Raw genomic sequence first — 21,531 nt, 5'->3', positions numbered from 1 at the left:
CCCCCGCCGCCCCTCCCCCGCCCCATACGTCATGGAAACACGGACGTCAGAGCTTCTCAGCCAATCGCAGGCAGCAGCAGGAGGAAAGGAGCGAGCGGGAGGGGGCGGGGGCAGCGGCGAACCGAGGCTCTCGGGCAGGGAAGAGAGGGAGGGGCGCGTGGAGGCGCGAGTCCCCCGCCCCTCACTCCGGACACCCTTTCCCGGCCGTGCGGCAAGTTCTAATCGCCGGGCGCGCGCTCGCCAGCCGGGGACGCGCTCGCCGGGTCCTCCCCTTAAACGCCCTCTCCACGGCGCTCCGCTCCTAATCCCCGTCCGAGCCGCGCTTCCTCCGCGCGCGCGCGCGCTTGCCCGCCCCCAGGCTCCCCGCGGGCTGCGTCACGTGACCGCGCCCAGCCAAGGCGGCAGCAGCGGCGGCGCGAGCTTCGGCGGCGGCGGCGGCGGCGGCAGTGGCAGCGGGAGCAACTGCGCCGCCAGCGTGGAGCGGGAGGCGTGTGGGTGTGGAAAGAAGGGAGCGCCAGACCGGAACGGGTGAGAGTTCACCTCCCCCTGCCTACCCCGGCAATCTTGCGGGACACCCCGTGCAAACGGGGCCCCTGCCCCGAAGCTTTGCGCATCCCCCTCGTGTTCGGCCGTCCGCTCTCGGGTGGCCGCGGCCCCGCCCGGAGCGGACCGGGCTGCGGTGCTCACGAAGGGGGCTGCACCCCGCCCGCTGCTGCTGTTGCGGACGGCGGCGTGAGGCTGGCGGAGCTGCCCGTGCTGAGCGCGGCGCGCCCTGTGTGCGGCTCTGCGGAGCCGAGGAGGCGGGTCCTGCGGGGACGCGGGCGGCCACTCGGCGGCTGCCGGGCTCTGGGCGGGGGCCGGGCTGGGCGCCGCCTCCTCCTCCGCCGCCGCCTCCTCCTCGCAGTGCAGCGTGAGTAGGGAGCCCCGGCTGGTGGACGCCGAGCCTCTGGGCTCCGCGACCGCCTCATCCTCGAGGTGTAGCTGCACCTCCGCGTGGCGCCCCGAGCCGTGCGAGTCGGCTGCGGACGAGCGGAGGACCGAGCCCCTATTCTCCGTGCTTCCCGCTGCCCCTCACCGCTCCCTCCCACCCCCCGACCCTCCTGCAGCCTCCCCTACCTTCCCCCCCTCGGAAAATGGTTCCTGCTGCCGGGCGAGGTGAGTGGCGGCTGCCGCCCGCCCGCGGCGGTGGCGGCGGGTCAGGTCACCTGCGGGGGAGGCCGGGAGGAACGCCGAGGTTGGGGCGTCGCGGCGGGGGTCCTGACCGCTGGCTGCCCAGCGGACTGCGGCGCGGTCCGGAGAAGTTGGCGGGGGCGTTCCGGGCGCCCCTCGCAGGTTGTCTCCTGCCGCGCCCGCTCTGGGAGATCATAAAGGTGAGCGGGTTCCTCAGCGTGCGCCTCAGCGCCCGGTCCGGCCGGGAGTCCCCGCCTAGAGCCCGAGGGACGGGGCTCCGTGGGGCTTCGTGTCTACACCCGCAGCTCTTCGGTTTCTTCCAGCCGCCTCGGCCGCGCCATAGCCCATCCTGCCGCTGGCCGCCCCCGCCCCGGCGTGTGGTGACCTTGAGGGCAGCGGTGCCCGGCACTCTTTCCCCGCGCCCCGGGAGGGTCACCCTCTAATCCCCGGCTTCTGCCCCACTGGCGCTTCGCGGGCTGAGGGCGGGGGCCCCTCGTCGGCCCCTGGCTGGGGCTGGTTGACTGATGCGTTGTCACACCGGACGGTGATTCCGCGGGAGTTGAGAGAGCCGCCTCGCTTTTCTCCCGGTGTCTCCTGCCTGGCCCCCCAGGATGTTCACGGTTGCTTCCGATTCCGATTTTTTGGACTTAGTTTAAAAGGAAAAAAACAAAAACAAAAAACCGTGCGTCCTCCACTCCCTCTTTGGAGAGGGTCAATAGGAAAGAACCGCATTCTAGTTGCGGGGGCGGGGGGTGTGCTCCCTTTATCCCATCCTGCTGGAGAATCTTGTGGCTAAGCTAGTTAGCGACCCCTGGTTCTGCGCCGCGGTCTATTAGCTAGGTTGGTCTCCGTGCGCATTTCATTCACCAGTTTTCTGCGGGACTCACAGCACCGGGAGTGCTCGCATCCTGTGTGGTGTAGCGGTGCTTGGCGCCGAGCGGGGTGGGGGTCAGGGGGTACTAAGGGAGGGTTAAGCGGGTCTCTAAATCTGGGGTGTGCTGGACCCTGCTCCACACGCGTATTTTTACCTTTCCCTGGGGTTAGAGCGCAGCACACAACCACCTTTGGCTGTTATGCAGGCTACTTTTCTGGGTTTATTAATAATCTAATGGCTTCTGTTGGTATCGATTGCTGTTCATGATAAATTAGTTACATGGATGTTTTTTTTTCAAATGTGTATAGGTATATGCATATATCTGGACTGTCTTTCAACATGGAAGCCTTTGTTGTGTTTAACCTCCCCCACCTGAGGACAGTCATATTTTAAAATCTCTTGCTCAACGTGGGTGTATTTTATAATAAGAAGTACTTTTAAGGATCTGCTTTGTACGAGGCTGTCCTCGAGTGGAGGGTGTGTAACCCTTTGGATGGTGGCCCACGTGAGTCAATAAAGGGCCTTCACCGCTTGCCCTGCTGCTAGCCTTCCCCAGACTCCCTGTCCTTGTGTGTGGCAGAGGCGGATTGGGGGAATTAGAGGGATTGGAGGAGAATCTGCTTTTTGTACTTGTGCGTTTCATTTGGGTACCCCCCCTTTTTTTTTTCTTTTCATCCTGGTGCATTCAAATTTGAAGTAGATAGAAACGTATACAAGGAATCTTTAAAAAACTAGTGTGTGAAATGGGCTTATTTAGCCATGATTTCAGGGGGACGTTTTAGTTTCCACCTTGCTTTGGAGGAGACAGTTAAATTGCTGTAATTAAGGGTGGATCTCTGTCCTGATTTTGGTTTGGGTGTAATTGCAAAGATCTTTGAAAAGTAACTGTTATTTGCTACCATATAGTCTGCAAAAGTGAGTCACAATCGGGTGAGTTGAGGACAGAGCGCCACCTTTAATTTAAAATTTCGTGATTTTTTTTTTTTATTAAAATGGTAAAAATTCAGAGTATGCCTTCTTGATTTTTATGGCAGCGGCTATCATTATGACATCCCCATTTAGACATATAAGGTGAGATTGTCTATTTTTTTGTATTAATGGGGTATTCCTGCAATTATGTGGGAAATACTGGTTTTTTAATTGAAGCTTGAGATTAAATGTAGGATTCTGAGATGAGGTGAGAAACTAGTTTTGATTGTGCTTATGATAATAGGAGTAATGATAGTCTGGACCTACTTAGGAAAAGAAATAAGGAAATAGCTGCATTGTAAATAGAAATGTAAAACTACATATTGCCACCAAATGAAGGTACCTACCAGCATGATAGTGGTTTTACAGTTTGTTTTTAGCTTTTGTGCTATTAACAGATTCTACAGGAAACATGCAAAATATCTGTAAAATTATTAACCTTGAGTAAGGTTATAGTAATTTTTTTTGTTTTTCATCTTCTAACAGCTTGCCTTATGGCTTTGCTGCGAGTTTTATAATTATTTGTTTTTAAATGATACAAACGAGGACTTCTAGCAGGAGAAGGTACATTCAAAGTTATTAAAGACCATGTTGGGAAAAGTGGTTTCTATATATGGCTCCCCTCAAATGCATCTCATACAAAAATAAATGGAATTTTAATGCTTAGAAAATAAATGCGGTAGTGACAGCTGAATTGGTGAGATTTCCTTTCCTGCCCACTTGCTCCTTCCTGTCCCCCTCTCTCTCAAATAAAAAATTTAAGGTATACTGTCTCTTCAGGCATAGGATACTTTTTGATAATTGTGACTACGGATGTAACATGAAGAAACAAAGGTTTAGCTCTCAAGGAATGAATGAATGAATGTGTCCAAGTTACCAAATATAGTTTTCATGACCGACTACAAGATACTACTGCCCTTCTATCTGCATTTAAGTTTTAATTGAACACTTGGATTTCTTCATAGTGCACTATAAAGCATAAGCTGTTTAAGTTATAGATGTTTTATTAAGTTAAAATTGAATTCAAAATTTGCTTGAGAGAAGAGTGGCTTATGCTTTTTCAGTCTGTGGAATATGGCCCCATGTTAAGGACATTATTTGAGCAATTAGGTTGATGTATGCAGAGTAATTATACATTGTTATGCGTAATTTGATAGAATCTGATTTGGGGGTTAAATTTTACTAAATGCCTTTGTCTGACAGATATGTTAACTTCATTTTGAATGAAACAGTCTCTTACCATGTGAACTGAGTTGTATAGGTCAACAGGTTTTAAGAGGAATGGCAAATTACAACTATCAGTCTTTTATGTACTAACAGAAGTATTTGCCCTCTTTTTTTTCTTACTTTGTTACATATACAAGCAGTTGAAATTGGTTGTTTTCACTTTTTAATTCTTGAATTTTGTAGTGAATGAGCAAAACAATAAAGGAGTAAAAATATCAGAAAGTAGAAACTTAAGAATTAAATTTTGGCATCTTAAGACCTTACTTGTCCAGTGGGAGGGGAATATTATTTTCTAGTAGGTGTCGTGATCTATAAAAGGATAATATGAGTAGCTTATCTTGGAATAGATAGAATCTGTGGTAACATTGAAGGCAAATGATTCAGTGGTTATGGGAAAAATTTTTTTAAAGATAAACTTTTAAAAGATTTATTTTTTAGCTTTTACAAAATTTTATTATGGAAATTGAGAGAATAGTATACTTAGTGACTAGTTTTGACAGTTACCAGTTGGTGGCACATCTAATTTCATTTCTGTCTTTACGCATGAAGTAAGTCTGTTATAAGTGGGGACCTTGGTCAGGTAACTGAACTGAATTCATGTGTATTTTATTTGTAATTTATAGAATACACAATAATGTCTAATAGGTAATTGAATCTGAAAGGCAATTTTTATGTTCTTCATTGTTTCTGTAATAGTCTGTTTTATAGCAGGCTCCTAAAGGTAGTGTCTCTCAAATTTTGCTCTCTTAGTAATAATGCTTTTGATTTATGAAGTGCTTTACAATATTTCAGAATATATCCTAAAGATAGTGTCTCTCGAATTTTGCTCTTAGTAATAATGCTTTTGATTTATAAAGTGCTCTACAATATTTCAGAATATATCCTAAAGATAGTCTCTTGAATTTTGCTGTCTTAGTAATAATGCTTTTGATTTATAAAGTGCTCTACAGTATTTCAGAATATATCACATACTACCTCTTTTGAGTCTCACAATAAATAGACCTGTGAGATGAGTAAAATAGATAGTTGTACTTAACCCCCATCCACCGCAGACAGGTAAAATTATTTCTATAGGTCCTAAGGTCACATAGCTAGCAGCTAGATTAGCCAGAACTGGACTCTAGATAGCTTCTTGTTTTTACTCCATTGCTCTTTCCATTATACATGTTTTTATGTGCATTTGTGAAAGTTACGTAAGTTTATGAAAAATCAGTTTCTGACCAGAGTAAATTTAATACTGGAATATAAACAGATTTGTTTGGGTTTAACTGTGTAAGTATAATCTGTTGCTTATATTTGGCATAATGTAAACAGTTCATACCCTGATTTACTTATTAACATCTGAGGAAAATGTATTTGAACATATTTGAAGTACTATATTTTTAATATTGTTTATTGGATTATCTTTAAGTAAAGGAATTTTCTTTGCAAAGATCTGTTGGTCTTTGAAATGATGAGGGATGTCTTAAATCTTGTGTCAAAAATAAAATGGCCTATACTAAAAGTTTCTTCTTTTAATTTCAGCTATAATTTTTTTAATGCACTTGTTTTTCTGCCAAACATATGTATTCCATAAATCTTTTTGAAATGTTAATTTGTAATGACATTTGGTTTACAAAGGTCTCAAAGGAGGGAGATTTTAGTTCCTGAAATTCAAAAGCTTTTTATAAATCTCACAAGGAAGGTGTTGGTTCTTCAGCATTTGTGTGCCCTGAGGGTCACCTGGGGGAGTCACTGAAAGTGCAGACTCCCTGCCATTGCCCCTGCAATTCTGATTCAGCAGATTGGGGATGGGGCCCAGTAGTCTGCATTTTGAGAAACATGTCAAATTTATAACTAGGTTAAAATTATGTAATAGAGATGCCTTTATAACATCGTTGATTTATTTGACTTTGAACATAGAGTTAGCGCTTTCAAATAGTTTTGACTCTAGTAGCCAGGCTTGACTTGTGGATTGGTGGCTTTTATGACCATTGTAAACCTGGTAAATTGAAAATACTTTTGTTATCTGTGTTCACTGTCTTCTTTTAGAAGATCCATCTGTGGTTATTTAAGTTACTTATTAAGTGTTGTGAACTCCTAGACAAATAATGTTCTCTTTTTGTTTTCATGTCCCCATGTCTGCCATTTCCAAGTGACTTGAACATGGGGACTTATTTTGGTAAAAATAATGAATCCTATGTCAGTAAGGCACTGAATATTTAGCTTTAGTCTAGCTCTTATTTTTTGTTAGAAGGAAAAACTTTGGATATTCCTTCAGACTAAAAGGACATAAATTGGTGAGTAAGTGGTGGTCCTTATCAATTTCAGTTAACAGGCAGCTAGCTGTTCCTTCAAAAGCAGCAAGTTAGTGCCTAATGATTTTTCAATAATATTAATGATATAAGACTGACAGTTTACTACTCTGTGCATTAAAACAGAAGTTATGGGGTGCCTGGGTGGCTCAGTCGTTAAGCATCTGCCTTTGGCTCAGGTCATGATCCCAGGGTCCTGGGATCGAGCCCCACATAGGGCTCCCTGCTCTGCGAGAAGCCTGCTTCTCCCTCTCCCTCTCCCCCTGCTTGTGTTCCCTTTCTCGCTGTGTCTCTCTCTCAAATAAATAAATAAAATCTTTAAAAATAAATAAATAAAACATAAGTTACTGCTCTTTTACTTAAAACGCTAATTAACAATTTGTATAGCAATCTACCATGAAGTCCAGTTGATGTAAACTGGCTTGACTTTTTAAACTATTTTATCTAATACTATATGCCACATATGGATTATTTAAGACCAGTCTTAAAATAGTTGATTTTGCTTCATTATAACAGGATAGTAAATAGCCTGTATTGTATTTAAAATACATTTTATGATGAAATTAATTTCAAAGTAAATCCATTTCAAGACTCTGTTGAACATTTTTTTGTTGTTCCAAAAGCTTTGGCTTGTTGGCTGTGCTTTAGGATATATTTAGGAATCATGGGTTATAATTTACAAATGACTATGGAAATTGAAACTAATAAAGATTTCTGGCAGAGAGATCCAGATACACTATTATTAAATTTTTCCTAGAATAGTGTTAACTGTTTTAAACAGTTTGCTGTGTTTTTAGTTAACTCTTTGGTAAAAATATTATTTGGTATTTCTAAGTGCAGTAACTTCCAACAATATGGTATCTCAACCTCCAGGATAGCTGCTTTGTATTAATATTATTGTCGCCTGGGCCTCTGGGGGAAAGAATAAAGATAAGTTTTGAATGGACCAGCGCTTGCTTACATTGTGAAATCTGAGATTATACTGCCTAAGTGTAAGCTGGTAGGACTACTGTAAAGACCTGGTAACTTCAGAAGGAAAAGTTGTACTTTCTGAAAAATAGATCTGAAAAAGGATTTGATTGTTTAAAAGATGCTTTTTAAATAACTTGATTATTAACAGTGTGGATTTATTGTTCACTGTACTAACTCAGTGAATTTGCTCTCAGAGGATACTGAACAATCTCTTACTCTCAAAATGCTCGATCTGCTGCTTTAATCTATCTTTCCTATTTGTACCAGACCTTTTTTTGTTTGTTTTTAAATAGCTTTCCTGCTGTCATTTCTTCACTAAAACTTTTAACGGTTCCTCATTTTTCTCTTTATCAACATGCAACTTGACTCTGAAGGCCTTTTATAAAGTAGTTCAGTATTTTCCAAAGTGTGTTTTAGAACACTGGCTCTAAGAAATATTAATAGGGGGTTCCTTAGGGGAAGAGGGGCAAAACCAAAATCCAGGATCGCTGGTTTATGCAGTTTTCCCATTTGGTTCTTCTCACATCCTTTGATAGGCTAATATGGATGGAATCTGTAAATGTGTTTAATGCTTTGCCCCCTTATTTCACAGAATCCCTTTTCGTGGATCATCCCACCTGTTAACTTTTTTACATTACCTAACAGGATCACCACTCTTCTATATTACTTAATGGGATCACCACTTTGCACACCTCCAGGGGGTGCTGTTCACATAGGTCAAACTATGAATCACGTTTCCTGGCGTTGAGAGCAGCGCTGCAGTACCTTAGTGCTGGTGATACGTGACAAACATGTAGTCTGACAGTCTTCTGTATACACTTCTCATTCCCTTTGCTGTGACTTCATTATGTTTTTCTTCTCACCTGAGAGGGCCCTTGATCTTGTCTAAGTGTTCCCATCCTTCAAAACTCAGCATTAGTCTACTTTTCTCAGTCATCACTCCTTAACTTCCTTGTCTGAATTTCTCTGTACTTGTAGTATGGGTCATACACTTCCATTTAGTATAAATCGTTTTTGTTTTAGTCATTAATTTCATTTGGAAATAATATAGAGGAGTTGAGATAAGAACGTGGGTTCTTGAGGGTATAATCCAGCAAATGTCCAATCAGTGTTTTTTGGCATATTCATTTAGGACTTAGATATTGTGTGGCTTGTGTTGTTAAGGTAAAGCAGATAAGGTTGAGGAATTTTTCTTGGTGAATTTCTGAAGCCTTTTTACCTTTGCAGTTTTAACTTAGATGGACTCATGGGACAATCTGTTTTACTTTTGGAAGACAGCTGTATTCCATAGAATGTTGCTAAGACAGTAGAATTTAGCTTCTATATAGGAAGTCTTCCATTTCTTAATTTCAGTTTAGGAATTAATTTGTCTCAGGTTTTATTCTGATTGTAATGAGTCATACTAGCTAAAATTTATATCTTAAAATGACCAATTTCATTTTTCTGTTAGTTCTGTGACAGCTTTTCTTTCATCAGGATGGAGGTTCTTAAGATATGTTGTAGTCCATTAGCATATTGCATGATGTAAAACGCCATAGTTTGAAGCATATATTATGGTTTAAAATTTAAACTATGAATTCTTGTTGTTGCTCTTTATTGATAGAAATACTGTTGGAGCTAAGTTCTTAAATGTATGTTTGCTGAAGGTTCTAATTTTTCCAAGAGAGTTCTTTTCCATGAACTGAGAATGAACTGTTTGCTCATGACCTGGTGTGGGATCATTGTAGGCATCAGGAAGAAGTGTAGATGTATGGTTCTTCTTTTTTTTTTTTGATGTATGGTTATTCTTCTGCCTTTCTTAGGTCAAGAAAGGAAACCCTGTACTTGACTTTAATCATTTATGTTAAATGCTCATGTAATACATGAGTCGTAATTTCAAACATTCAAACAGTTAATGATTTATATAGATTTAGTATGTAAGCTGTTATATTAAAAAACACTTGAGAAAAGTTGCTCTCCAAAGCTAGCTCATTTTCCAGTGATTGTTCTTCCAACCCTTTTAAACTGTATAGGCTTAATTGTTGGTAAGGGATTACTGTAGAAGGAATTCTAAGAGTTGCTCCTGCTTTAACATGGCAATAGTACGTACTTAAATTTCTGATCAAAAGAGGAGCATAGAATGGTTTTGGCAGTGAAAAAATAAATAAAAAGAAATCTGTGAAGGCAGAAATCAATGAAACCAGTAAAAGCTGAAATGGGTTAGGGCATTATCTTTTCCTACTGGGACACATGTAGATGACATTGGCACATATTCCATACTGCCCTGCTAATATCTAGACTTATGCAAGATTTTCAGTTTCTTTGCTGTCATTCTTCCTTGCTTACGCCTAAAATTAAGTGAGTGGTGCTTGAAGTACTCTTTGTTTACAAAATGAATCACCACGGTCTTTAGACAGTCCTGACAACTGATACCATGGTGGAGAACTGTAGAGTTAAAGGACTGAATACAAAATCGATCAGCAACATGGGAAAGAGATGATCGCAAAGTCTAGGAAAAGGAGATCCCCAGCATCAAACTGAGTGTCTGGTATCCGAGAAACAAACATCAGTTAGGCAACCCTTCCCTGCGTGCAGAGTGGATTTAGGGTAGAGTTTCAATTCACCTGCCTTTGGGCTTAAACTCTACTATATTTTTGTATGTAATTGAATGCTGGAACCTACCTGATCCACTTTTGCCTCTGGACCTCTTGCTGTCTCATTCCTTTTGCTAGGAGTACCTACCTTTCTCAGAGCCTATGTGTCTTTTTTTTTTTTTTTTAATATTTTATTCATTTATTTGAGAGAGAGAGCATGAGCCAGGTGGGGAGGGGAGGGCAGAAGGAGAGGGAGAAGCAGACTCCCCATTGAGCAGCGAGCCCGATGTGGGGTCCATCCCAGAACCCTGGGATCATGACCTGAGCAACAGCCTATGCTCAACCGACCGAGCCACCCAGGCACCTGAGCCTGTGTGTCTTTATGATATGTGTGACTGGACCTAAAATTTCTAATTTGGGTTTTTACTCTATGATGTTATGTTCAGATTTCTCCAGATTTAAATCTGAGTTTTACCTTTGCCAGTAAAAAGCCAAGTGACCTTGGGTAAATCACTGGGTTTCTTTATTATCTCCCCAAAAAATGCAAAATACAAGGTCAAGGAGTTTTATTTTTTTTCTTAAATTTTTTATGGCTGTTGTAGATCTTCTCTCCCAACCCTGCCCCAAATTTTCAGCCATTTAATTTAACTTTACTCTTTTAGGTTTGCCTTCTAATTTTGCCTTTTAACTAGTTTACCATCATTTGATGTTTCATCTGTGTTATGCTGTGTTTCATTCATGAAATAATCTAAAGCTTTTCAATAAATGTATTTAAGACTTCCAGTTGGGGCGCCTGAGTGGCTCAGTTGGTTGAGCGGCTGCCTTCGGCTCAGGTCATGATCCCAGGGTCCTGGGATCGAGTCCCATGTCAGGCTCCCCGCTCAGCGAGGAACCTGCTTCTCCCTCTGTCTCCTGGCTTGTGCTCTCACTCTCTCTCTCTCTCTGTCAAATAAATAAATAAATAAATAAAATATTAAAAAAAAAAAAAAGACTTCCAGTTAAAGAAGTGGAGTATAACTGGCATTTAACTCTGCTCCCCACCAAAAGTATACTAAAATGTGAGAATGTGTTGAGTTTACATATTTATGTTAAGATTCCCAGCCGCGTTCCCTCTCTTAGCTTTCAGGCTGCTGGCCAGAGTTGAAGTGTCTTCCCTGAGGACTCTGACCAGGTCAGGGAAAAAGACCTAAAGATTCTGGCATTGGCTCTGTGTGTGTGTGAGGGGTTTGTCCAAAAAAAAAGTCCCAGTCTGATCACCCTACAGTGAACTCCATAGTCAGAAGGTCCCACATGTGAGTTCAGAACTCCTGTGTAGTTTATTTGTCCTATTTTTTCTTTCATAATTAAAAAAAATTGTTACAGTCCTATTAAGGAGTGATTGACATAAGGTAAAATGCACATATTTAAAGTGAAAAACTTGTTATGTGTATACTGCAGGGAAATACCACCATGGTCAGGTTCATGAGCACAGCCATTCCCCTAAAAATTTTCTTTGCCTTTTTGTAATCTTCCCTCCCTTACCTTTTTCTATCACCTCCTTTCCCCAGGCAATCACTCAACTGCTCTTTGCCATTATAGATTAATTTGAATTTTCTAGAATTTTCTTGTACATGGAATCACGCAGTATGTGCTCTTTTTGGGCTGGCTCTCATTCAGCTCTCGCTGAAATTCACCCATGCTATATATACTAATAGTTCAATTTTTGTTATTGCTGATATGAGGATTTACCTCAATGGATATACCACAATATGTCCATTTACCTGTTGATGGACATTTTGGGTTCCAGTAATGTATAGTGTCCATTCAGATCTTTTGTTCACTTTTTAATTAAGTTGTTTGCCTTTCTTATTGAGTCGCAGTTTCTTTATATGTTCTAGATAGAATTTCTTTAGGAAACATTACTGTTTATGTTGGGAGTGGGAGGAAGAATGGTGTTGGTAGCCATTGATAACACCTGAAAGTGAAAAAGCAAGCTGGAACACTGCAGTATTATTTGTGGAGGTAGACTTAGGTACTAAAAGAAATGACACCTGTCCCCCATTGCCTCTGAGTGGAGAATGGAGTAGGAGAACTAAAAGAGATGCTAATATTAAAAAGAAAAAAAAAAAGTCTTGTAGATCTCTTTCTCAAAATGGATGTTATACACATATACATTTGTTAAAACTAAAAATGAATATATGTATGGACTAAGTTTATATGTGTGGATAGCCCAGGTATTCCACCTATAAATCAGTTGAGTCTGTTTACGGTCTTGTGCAACTTAGATGCAGAATACAATATTACTTTGGGTAAAAGAATCAATTTTTACAAAAATATAAGTGAGTAATGTGGACTCGACTGAAAATAAAACAAGGGCCTTCATATGTCCTGCAAGGCTTCCTCTACTTTGCCAGTTCAAATTCCTCATTCCTTTATTATGTAGAGCAGTTGGTCCCCATCTTTGGTTTCTTGAGTTTCCCCGCGATCTTCCACACCACCACCACTCCTCCACACATACCCCAAGCAGCTCCTAAAAACCTATAAAGACATTTTTCCCCCAAATAGTTACATACAGTGCTCTCCCTAATAAGAGTCTGGTATGTGATTTCTCCATTTTTTTGTCTGGATAAATATATGTTTTTCTTAGTGTTGAGAGTGCAATCCCATGAAGTGTTGACCTGTGAGAGACTCTTTAATAAATCTGTTAAGGAGTACACTTTTGTAGGTGTGTCTTAAGAATTTAACCGTATTTCAAAATTCTACCCCCTTCATTAATTTCCTGTCTTTCCTTTGAGGAACTTGACATTTGACTGAATATCTTCCTCTTGCTCTTTTTGGGAAGGAAGTAGAATCTCAGAGGGAGATAGCAATCATCTCTTAAGAGATGTTAGAATTCAGAAAGAAAAAAAAAACCCAAAAAACTAATATTCTTTTGCCAAGGTGCCATGAAAAATAGACGAGCTTTAAAACACAGTAGTGACTTTTACTTAAAGGGAATTTAAAATTATTGAATATAATGAACACCTGTGTAATTGCTTTCTATTCGCCAGGTATTCTACACAATTTATAAAAATTAACCTGTTTAAATGCATGGGTTCTGTGGGATTTTGGGGCAAGGTATTCACTACTGAAAATGGAAAGGGTTATTAGTGGTTTTAAAGGGAAATCCTAAAATACAGTGACTTACATGACTTTTACCAATTTAAGATGTAACAACACTGAGATATGTCTGGGGGATATAGACTAATGTAAAAAAGAAACAAAATCACTCATGATCCTACTTCTGTTTATTTTTGATCCTTTAAAAAATTTGTACACTTATTAACATGCTTGAGATAATGTAGGTATAATTCTGTGCTTTTAAGAAAACTGTATCATTTTCTCATGTCGTTTTTTTATTCGTATCATTTTAATGACCGTGATATTCCATTCTGTGTCTAATTTCCTTGTTATTAGATGTTTTTGGTTTTGAGATTTTTCTCTTATGTTAAATAATTCTCCAGTAAACACCTTTATCTTCATCTGTGTTTGTATCCTTTGTAATTACTGGATTTAAAGGGTTTTGGTAGTTTGTTATCTCTTCATTAAAATATTTCTTCTAGCCTCCTTTCTGTGAGGCTGGTTAGGTATTTGGAATTCTTTGTCTTTTCTTGCTATGTGTACAGTTTATGCCATTCACTCCTAGGTCTCTGCTTTACTTTTTGAAATTCTTATATCACTTTTAAAAATTCGTATTTTGTTGTTATTTACTTTTTTGACACCTCTCTATGATGTTCAGTTTGAGAGCAGGAATTGTTAATCTTCCTGTTGCTCGCTGCTGGCACAGTGCCTTATACCTGTGAGGTTCATCATGACTCTTCAGTGAGCATCTTGTGTCTAGTCGAGCTTGAATCCACTGACGTTGGGCTCCAGTGAAATGCTTGTTTTGTTTCTCCTTAGAAACTGTAATATGCTTGTGGTGAGAATTTATTACAAGGCACCATTTCTTTTAAGTTCAGCTAAGTAATACGTCAGCTGAATGACACTGTTGAAAATGAGAAATATTTTGTTACAACTGTACTATATAAATTTAATTCTTTCTGAAACAGTTCTACCGTCCCTGTTTTTAAAGAGTAGGATAGATTTTATTAAGTGGAATAGAATATTAAAAAGCCCATAGAAGTGGATGTTACTTTTATTTCAAAATGCCAATGATACATAAAGTTTTTCTAAAATCCTTCTTTACAGATTAATATATATATATATTTTAATAGAGGACTACAAAAGTTTAACCTTAAAGTTTTTGTTTGTTTTTTTTAAAGATTTTATTTATCATTCGACAGAGAGACACAGCGAGAGAGGGAACACAAGCAGGGGAAGTGGCAGAGGGAGAAGCAGGCTTCCCGCGGAGCAGGGAGCAGGGAGCCCGATGCGGGGCTCGATCCCAGGACCCTGGGATCATGACCTGAGCCGAAGGCAGACGCTTAACCGACTGAGCCACTCAGGCGTCCCTAACCTTAAAGTTTTAAGTGCAAGTGTGTGTTAATTCCGAACAGTGGAGGTTCTGTAGTGTTTAGGAAGGTGTCCTCGCAGGCTCTAGTTATGACATTGTATCTGACTTTTTTTTTTATAATCCTCCCACTTTGGAAAATTTAAGATTTTGGGTGAATAGATTCTTTAAAAAAATATCTATGTGATCACTCTGCTAGACGGTAACACTTGTGACCTGCCGAGAAGAGACCCTGTTACACAGAGCTTTAAGTCGGCCTCATTGTGTCCAGTGTCATCCTCATTCAGTGTCCAGTGTTCCTTCTTGGTTTCTTTTTTTATGCGGTGATTCATCAGGTGCTGTGTGCTTCCAAGGAACCCATCTAAGTATGTGCACATGTCTCCTTCCTGGTCTTTGATGTCTTCCTATAATGAATGGGGATATATTGTTTCCAGTTACTCTTATACAAAGAAGAAAGGCATTTTGGAGTCACTGTCACATTTTCAAACCTCAGTAGTTTTGCTGCCATCGTGGGCTATTTTTAGAACTCTTGCTAGTGATCTCTGCCCTTGTGTCACTATTACTTTTGGAGGTTTTTTTGAGTTGTGCTGAGCTCTGCTTGTAATTCCACATACAGCCAGGCTATCAGTTGAGTTGTGTCATAATCTTGGACTTGCCCTTACTGTCTCCATTCTTGATGGATATCTGTAGATTCAGATGGAATGTTTCACCAACGGAGGCTGTATTGGTGAAAGTCTTTGTCCTGAAAAGAGGGAAACCTTTTTTGGAGGAGGTTTTTTTGGCCATGCCTCTCCAGTATATTCAACACCAGGTAGCCCCATTAGGCAGATGCTCCAAGGAATTGAAAAGGAAGAAATTTTGAGTGGTTTTGGGGGTCTGGAGAGATGATAGTTTAGCTGAAAGTTGTATGTGTACAGAAAATTTGGAGTCATTATTAAAAGATGCTTGATTATGGTGGTGTTGAGAACTTCAGATGACAGCTACAGAAGTCTACAGAGGAGGGAGAATAGGACAGTTGATTGTAACTTTTTTAACGTTTAGTAGCTATACATCTATATGTATTGGAATGTTAAAAGCAGGTGTTATTTTTTTCTCTTAAGTACTACCTCTTAATTACTTGGAAAAGTTATAGGTGTAAAAGGATAAAAATGTACCAAAATAACTTTATCATGGCATTCTGTAACGTTGAGGTCAGTGAGTAAAGCAGTCTTCTTGTGGAATGCAAATCACTGGGCTAATTGCTCTCCCGGAATGCCTCTGAGAGGGGAAGGAATGAAAAAGGAAGGAGACTAGAATGGGAGAGGTGTGGAGTCATTTCCCTCCTAGCCTGAAGGCTGTTATTTATCTGGCTTCCTGAATCATGTAAAACAAGTGGAGAACCGGGAAATTGGCAGGGACGGCCTCTTAGAAGCCTGATGTCCCTGCATCAAAACTCCCGGTGCCTCACCTCACTTGTAGGTGTTTACTAGGTGTGTTCCCTAGCATTTTACATATATTCCTGTAACATTTTGATAACTGGTTTCCCAGCAGACTGCAAATGAGAGCAAAATTGGAGAAACTGGAAAGGTTGTTCAGAGGCAGGTGCAAGTATCCCAGGAAAGAATTGAAAATTGACATTTGACGGTGGAAAAGATTTTTAAAATCAAAGATAAGAATTCACAGAACTTATGAAAAAAACAGTCATGGAAAATTTGGTTCAAAAACAACAGCTCTGTGCTGCTCTTCCCATCTGGACTTGTCATCTTTTTCGACTCCTCATGAAACTCCTTTGTGAAGCCCTCTCAACCTGTCCAGAAAATTAGATGCTTCTTTCCTGGCACCTACTGAATTCACCTGTGTCCAGTAAGACTCTGAGTCCTCTGTGCTGCCCCGTCTCTGCTGTCAGAGTGATCACCTTCAGTCATACCAGCAGTTCTTACTGTATTACAGACATGCCCAGCCTGCACGTTATTCTCTGACATAGTTTGTACATCCTACTCCCCTTGCTTAAATTCCTCACATTACAAAATACTGCTCTTCCTTCAGGAGAGACCTTAGTCAGTTCCTTGATGAAGCATTCCCCCGCTTCCCTAGGCAAGGTCATTTCCATGTCTGTGGCCATTACTTTGTATTAAGTAAATGTTTCCTTGATTCTGAAACATGGGTTAGGAAATAAATTGATTTAATAATTATTGTGGGGGAGTAAAAGGAAAAATACACAGAAACACTTACTTACTGACGGAAGCATATTATAGGAATATTCCACTTTATTCAGTATAGAAAAATTTGAGTCCATACCTTTTCTGAGTTACAAGTCATGTAAATCATTTTAGCCATTGCTAAAGAATAACAACATGGTAGGGCACCTAGGTGGCTGAGTTGGTTAAGCATCTGACTCTTGGTTTCAGCTCAGGTCGTGATCTCAGGGTGGTGAGACGGAGCCTTTTGGGCTCCTCGATGGGCATGGAGCCTGCTCAAGATCTCTCTCTCTCTAAAAAGATAAAAATAAATAACAACATGGTCACATGTTGCTTTTTATAACCTATGTTCTAAGACCTTAGACTCCTTAACATCTTTGCAATTGACCTGTTAAATGTGAAACTTAGTGAAGTATATAGGTTTTGTTTGTGTTTCCTATTGATTAAACTTAGGGTTTTTTTTTTTTTTTTTTTTAAGATTTTATTTATTTATTTGACAGAGACACAGTGAGAGAGGGAACACAAGCAGGGGGAGTGGGAGAGGGAGAAACAGGCTTTCCCGCAGAGCAGAGAGCCCTATGTGGGGCTCGATCCTAGAACCCTGGGATCATGACCTGTGCCGAAGGCAGATGCTTAACGACTGAGCCACCCAGGCGCGCCGAGGTTTGTTTTTTTTAATGGCCTTTATGTTTCTTAATTTTTTTTGTCCTTCATGTAATAGTAACTTGGAGTGCTAATGCATAAAAAAGAAACACTACCCTTTTTTGATAATTGGGTGATTTTTCTGAGAGGTGGCAAATTCTGTTCCTTTTAATTGCTCTGCCTGGTGTGTGACAAGCAATCTGTGTATGAACCAGCTTTTGGTTTCAGTGTTACTTTTTAATTAAAGATTTTTGAAAGATCTTTTAAAAAAGCAAAAATTAGGGATTCAAATTCCCATCTAACTCAACATGGAAAACGGTGGAATTATCTATTTTATGGGCTAAAAATGCTGGGAAGTGGAAGGAATGATTTCTGAGATATATTTGAGCCAGGAAAATATGGCATTTCTAAAGTATGATTTATTATCTGTATCTCTTTGCAAGTCCATAGATACAGAGTTCTTCAAGGGAACAAGGTCTAGGTTAGTTCATTCCCAGCACCTAGTACCTGGTACATTGTAGCTCTTAAAAAAATGAGCAGTACTCTTCAGTGATTACTTGCCAGTTTAATTATGTTTGACTTTTTAAAGTTGTCCAAGAAAATTTTGTGGTATGCTGTTGGAAGGTTTTATGTAAAATAAAGTTTTTTCTAAGGCTAAGTTACAGCTTAGGGCAAATATCTCATAATGTGATTGTGCTGCATAATTAAGGGCTTTTGACATGAAGAGTGTGAGCATCCAGTAACAGTCACAGACTTCAGACCACTGCATTAGTTAAAGAAAATGGACTTGGCTTACTGGCTCTGTATTTGAAGTCATGAAAATAAAGCATCTTGGGACACCTGGGTGGCTCAGTTGGTTAAGCGGCTGCCTCAGCTCAGGTCATGATCCCAGGGTCCTGGGATGGAGCCCCCTGCATCTGGCTCCCTGCTCACTGGGGAACCTGCTTCTCCCTCTCCTGCCCTCCCCGCTCTGCTTGTGCTCTGTCTTGCTTTCTTTCTCTCAGATAAATAAATAAAATCTTTAAAAAAAAAAGCATCTGATTTTCTTTTATAGTTAAGAGGATAGATTGTATCAGAAGTGTGTTGTGTGTAGCAGTTGGTATCATTTATCCTCTATAACAGCCCTCCAAATAAGGTAATGACTCCTTTCCCTGTAGAGACATGAGTCAATTTACCTGCCCAAATGCTGATGTCCAAGAAGGTATGTGAGCCCAGCTCCAACTCCCTAGTCGCCTCTCTTTCTGCTGTAATACACTGTTGGGCCTCTGACTTGTTACCAGAAGTTTAAAGTGACGTCAAGAGGTAAATCTTTTTTCTTGGAGTTAAAATGTTCTTGGATGAATCTTGAAGTGCTTATCTATTCACCCAAGGCTTGATGAAAAATATACAAGAGGCTAGGGATTTGGTTTATTCCTACTCTAAATATTGACTGCAAAAAGCCACGTTTAAATCTAGCTTGCTTAGGTTGTGGGAGGGTTGTGCCACATATTTAAAGTGACAATGAAGACTTGATATCATCGGGACCTTAGCAGGAGATTTTATGCTACCAGCAATAGTAGGAGGAAAGAGGAATTGTTGATGGAATGTGGTATTTCTGATGCTATCTAGGGAAAAAAGTTAAGGTCTGTAGTAGAAAAGCATTAACACTCAAGATCCAAGAAAGCACTGATGTCAAAACTAATAAGTGATAAATAACAAGTGGTAAAAAAACATGTTTACTAATTTTTTAAAAAGCATAGTTATATTGAATTTGTCTCGGGAGTTTGAAGAACTCATTTGGGCTTAGGATGTTGACATTCTGAATTGATACTGGAAATTCCTTGTTACAAAATATCTTTCATGGACACTTGCCTCAATATACAAATTCCTGTGATACAATTTTCAGCCAGTGTCCCTAGAACAAATTGTGCGTGAGCCATCCACCTTATTTTTTTTTTTTTTAAAGATTTTATTTATTTATTTGACAGAGAGAGACACAGAGAGAGAGGGAACACAAGCGGGGGAGAAGGAGAGGGAGAAGCAGGCTTCCCGCAGAGCAGAGAGCCCGATGTGGGGCTCGATCCCAGGACCCTGGGATCATGACCTGAGTCGAAGGCAGATGCTTAACGACTGAGCCACCCAGGCGCCCCGCCGTCCACCTTATTAATGAAACTTATTTACAAAGTTATTCTTGATGGTAGATCTTCAAAAAAAATAAATATTTGCTGCCATTGAGGATATTTTCTTTAAAGAGTGACCTAGGCTCTAAAGGAAATTTCAGAATTAAGAGTGCTTGAAATGTTTTTAGCATTGGCAGCCTTATTAGGATGAGGTAAGGTTATTAAATCTTGGTACAAGAATAAACATTTTTTGGCTGTATGTGTTCTGATATGTATTTTGATATATCAGTTATTTTATAGGCATACTGAATAGTAAGCAGCATCTAGGGCAGAGTCTGGTTTTATTAGATGTTCAGTAAATGCTTATGAGAAAAAATCAAGCATTCAGAAAGTTCATAACTGGAGTTCCTATCCATTTTATGCTTACACTCTAGAAAGTCAAGTAGTCAATATGAATTTGATTCAAAAAGTGAATTCCAGGTTTGTCATAGGATCAGTACAATAATGCAGTGCAGACTATCACAACTTCTGTATTTATACTATTCTACAGTGGCATTTAATATTTAGAAAACACTTGCTTAACTTCTGTACGCATAACATTGTGTACACTACATGAGAAAGGGTAGGAGATGAGGATCAAAAGAAGTATCTCCTTAACTGGTTTATGAAAAGCTAGGTAAGATAGATGAATTTAAGTACTAATATAGCAGAGTAACAGGTGAGGATTAAAATTATGTTGTGTAAGGCATTGTTTCAAGTACTGCAGTGGGTGCTGGGATCAGTATTGGTTAAAGTAGGTAGCTTCTGTCCTGTATAAATGGAAATTTACTGTCTTTCCATTTATTTATTGTAAATAGTGATACTAAATGAGCAAGACTTAGGGTTAAATGCTTTCATGAACTTGAGTAGTCCAGAGCTTGACCTCTGACTTCGATCCTTGTAGGTCACTTCCCTGTTCTGCAGTTTGTAATAGTTGTGCAAAAACTCATGTCAATCTGCAGATATTATATACTCTAAAAGATTTGTGCAACTGATAGGCCTTAACTGTTCCTTTATAGTTCACTCAGTTATTCTCAGTAATGAAGAATAACAGAAAATGAGACCTCAGGGGTTAAATGAAAGAAAGTGCTAGAAGTTCATCCTCTTGGTACAATAAACATACAAAAATGACCTTGTCTGAGAGCTTCATCTTCTCCTTGGGTTAGATGCTTGCCAAAGATTTTGATCTAATCATGTCTAATTTATAAGAAGGTGGGTGCGTTTGGGTGCTTATATCGGAGCTTCTCATTTGGTCAGCAGTATGGTCCTTGTTTTCCTCTCCTTGCTTGGAAGAACAGTCTTCTTATAGGTTTTTAGACTTTTTTTTTTTTTTTTTAACACATCTGACTTAGTATTCTGCATATGACTAAAATAATAGAATGATCTCGAATGCACTGTATGCCTCCTTATTTTGACATCTTTCAGTGGCTTCTAGATATGTGAAGCATTTTTGTTTTTGTTTAAACATTGTAAAAGCAAATATTATTGTAACTTATGAAATCTAGCAGATGAAATTGCTGGGTAACATTTATTTCAATCCCTTGTTGAATTTATCCCCAAAATATTAGTATTTTTCTCTCTTGGCAGATAGAGTGTATGGGATAAAACTTAACATTTCTTTTATTTGGGTTACCCAGTTTTATAATTTTTACCATCAGTTCTTCATCGAGTCATGTAACATTAAGAGGAAGAATGAGCTAAATTTATGATTTTCCAAGAATATTTGGATGTATTTTTAAAGGGGGTCTCATTTATAAACTTGCTTCTTTAAATCAGCAGAAATTCTCTCATTAAGTTAATATTCAGGTTAGGTTCTAATTAGTGAGAGTTTTATACCATCTTAGAAAGGTGTTCTGTGTGGTAGTATCTTTATAGGAAAATGATCTTATCAGTATTAATGTAGTTGAGGAAGGGACTAGGTGATTAGATTGGCCACTTTCTTGACCTCACTGCCTAATATATCCAAAGAGGCTAATTTGTATTTCTAGAAAATATAGGTAACCCCAAAGGATATAATATTACAGATG

At 40.0% G+C, this 21,531-nt stretch overlaps 1 protein-coding gene across 5 annotated transcripts in view; it reads left to right on the top strand.

Moving 5' to 3' along the window:
• The first annotated feature begins 371 nt into the window (after positions 1-371).
• ATP2B1 (ATPase plasma membrane Ca2+ transporting 1) overlaps positions 372-21,531 on the top strand; it is a 126,560-nt gene continuing 105,400 nt past the window's right edge. For 3 of the 5 annotated variants that reach the window (XM_031018608.2, XM_081822181.1, XM_031018612.2), the window contains exon 1: positions 372-528. The gene's annotated coding sequence lies outside the window, so the exon portion shown is untranslated. Of the gene's footprint in view, positions 529-902; positions 1,156-21,531 lie in introns of those variants that run through there. The other 2 variants (XM_031018610.2, XM_031018609.2) reach the window with 2 other exon arrangements.

The sequence above is a fragment of the Leptonychotes weddellii genome, chromosome 5 (assembly GCF_054177405.1).
Source record: "Leptonychotes weddellii isolate Sample4059 chromosome 5, ASM5417740v2, whole genome shotgun sequence".
In the NCBI taxonomy this organism is placed as follows: domain Eukaryota; kingdom Metazoa; phylum Chordata; class Mammalia; order Carnivora; family Phocidae; genus Leptonychotes; species Leptonychotes weddellii.
This window is presented reverse-complemented; position numbering and strand designations above follow the sequence as displayed.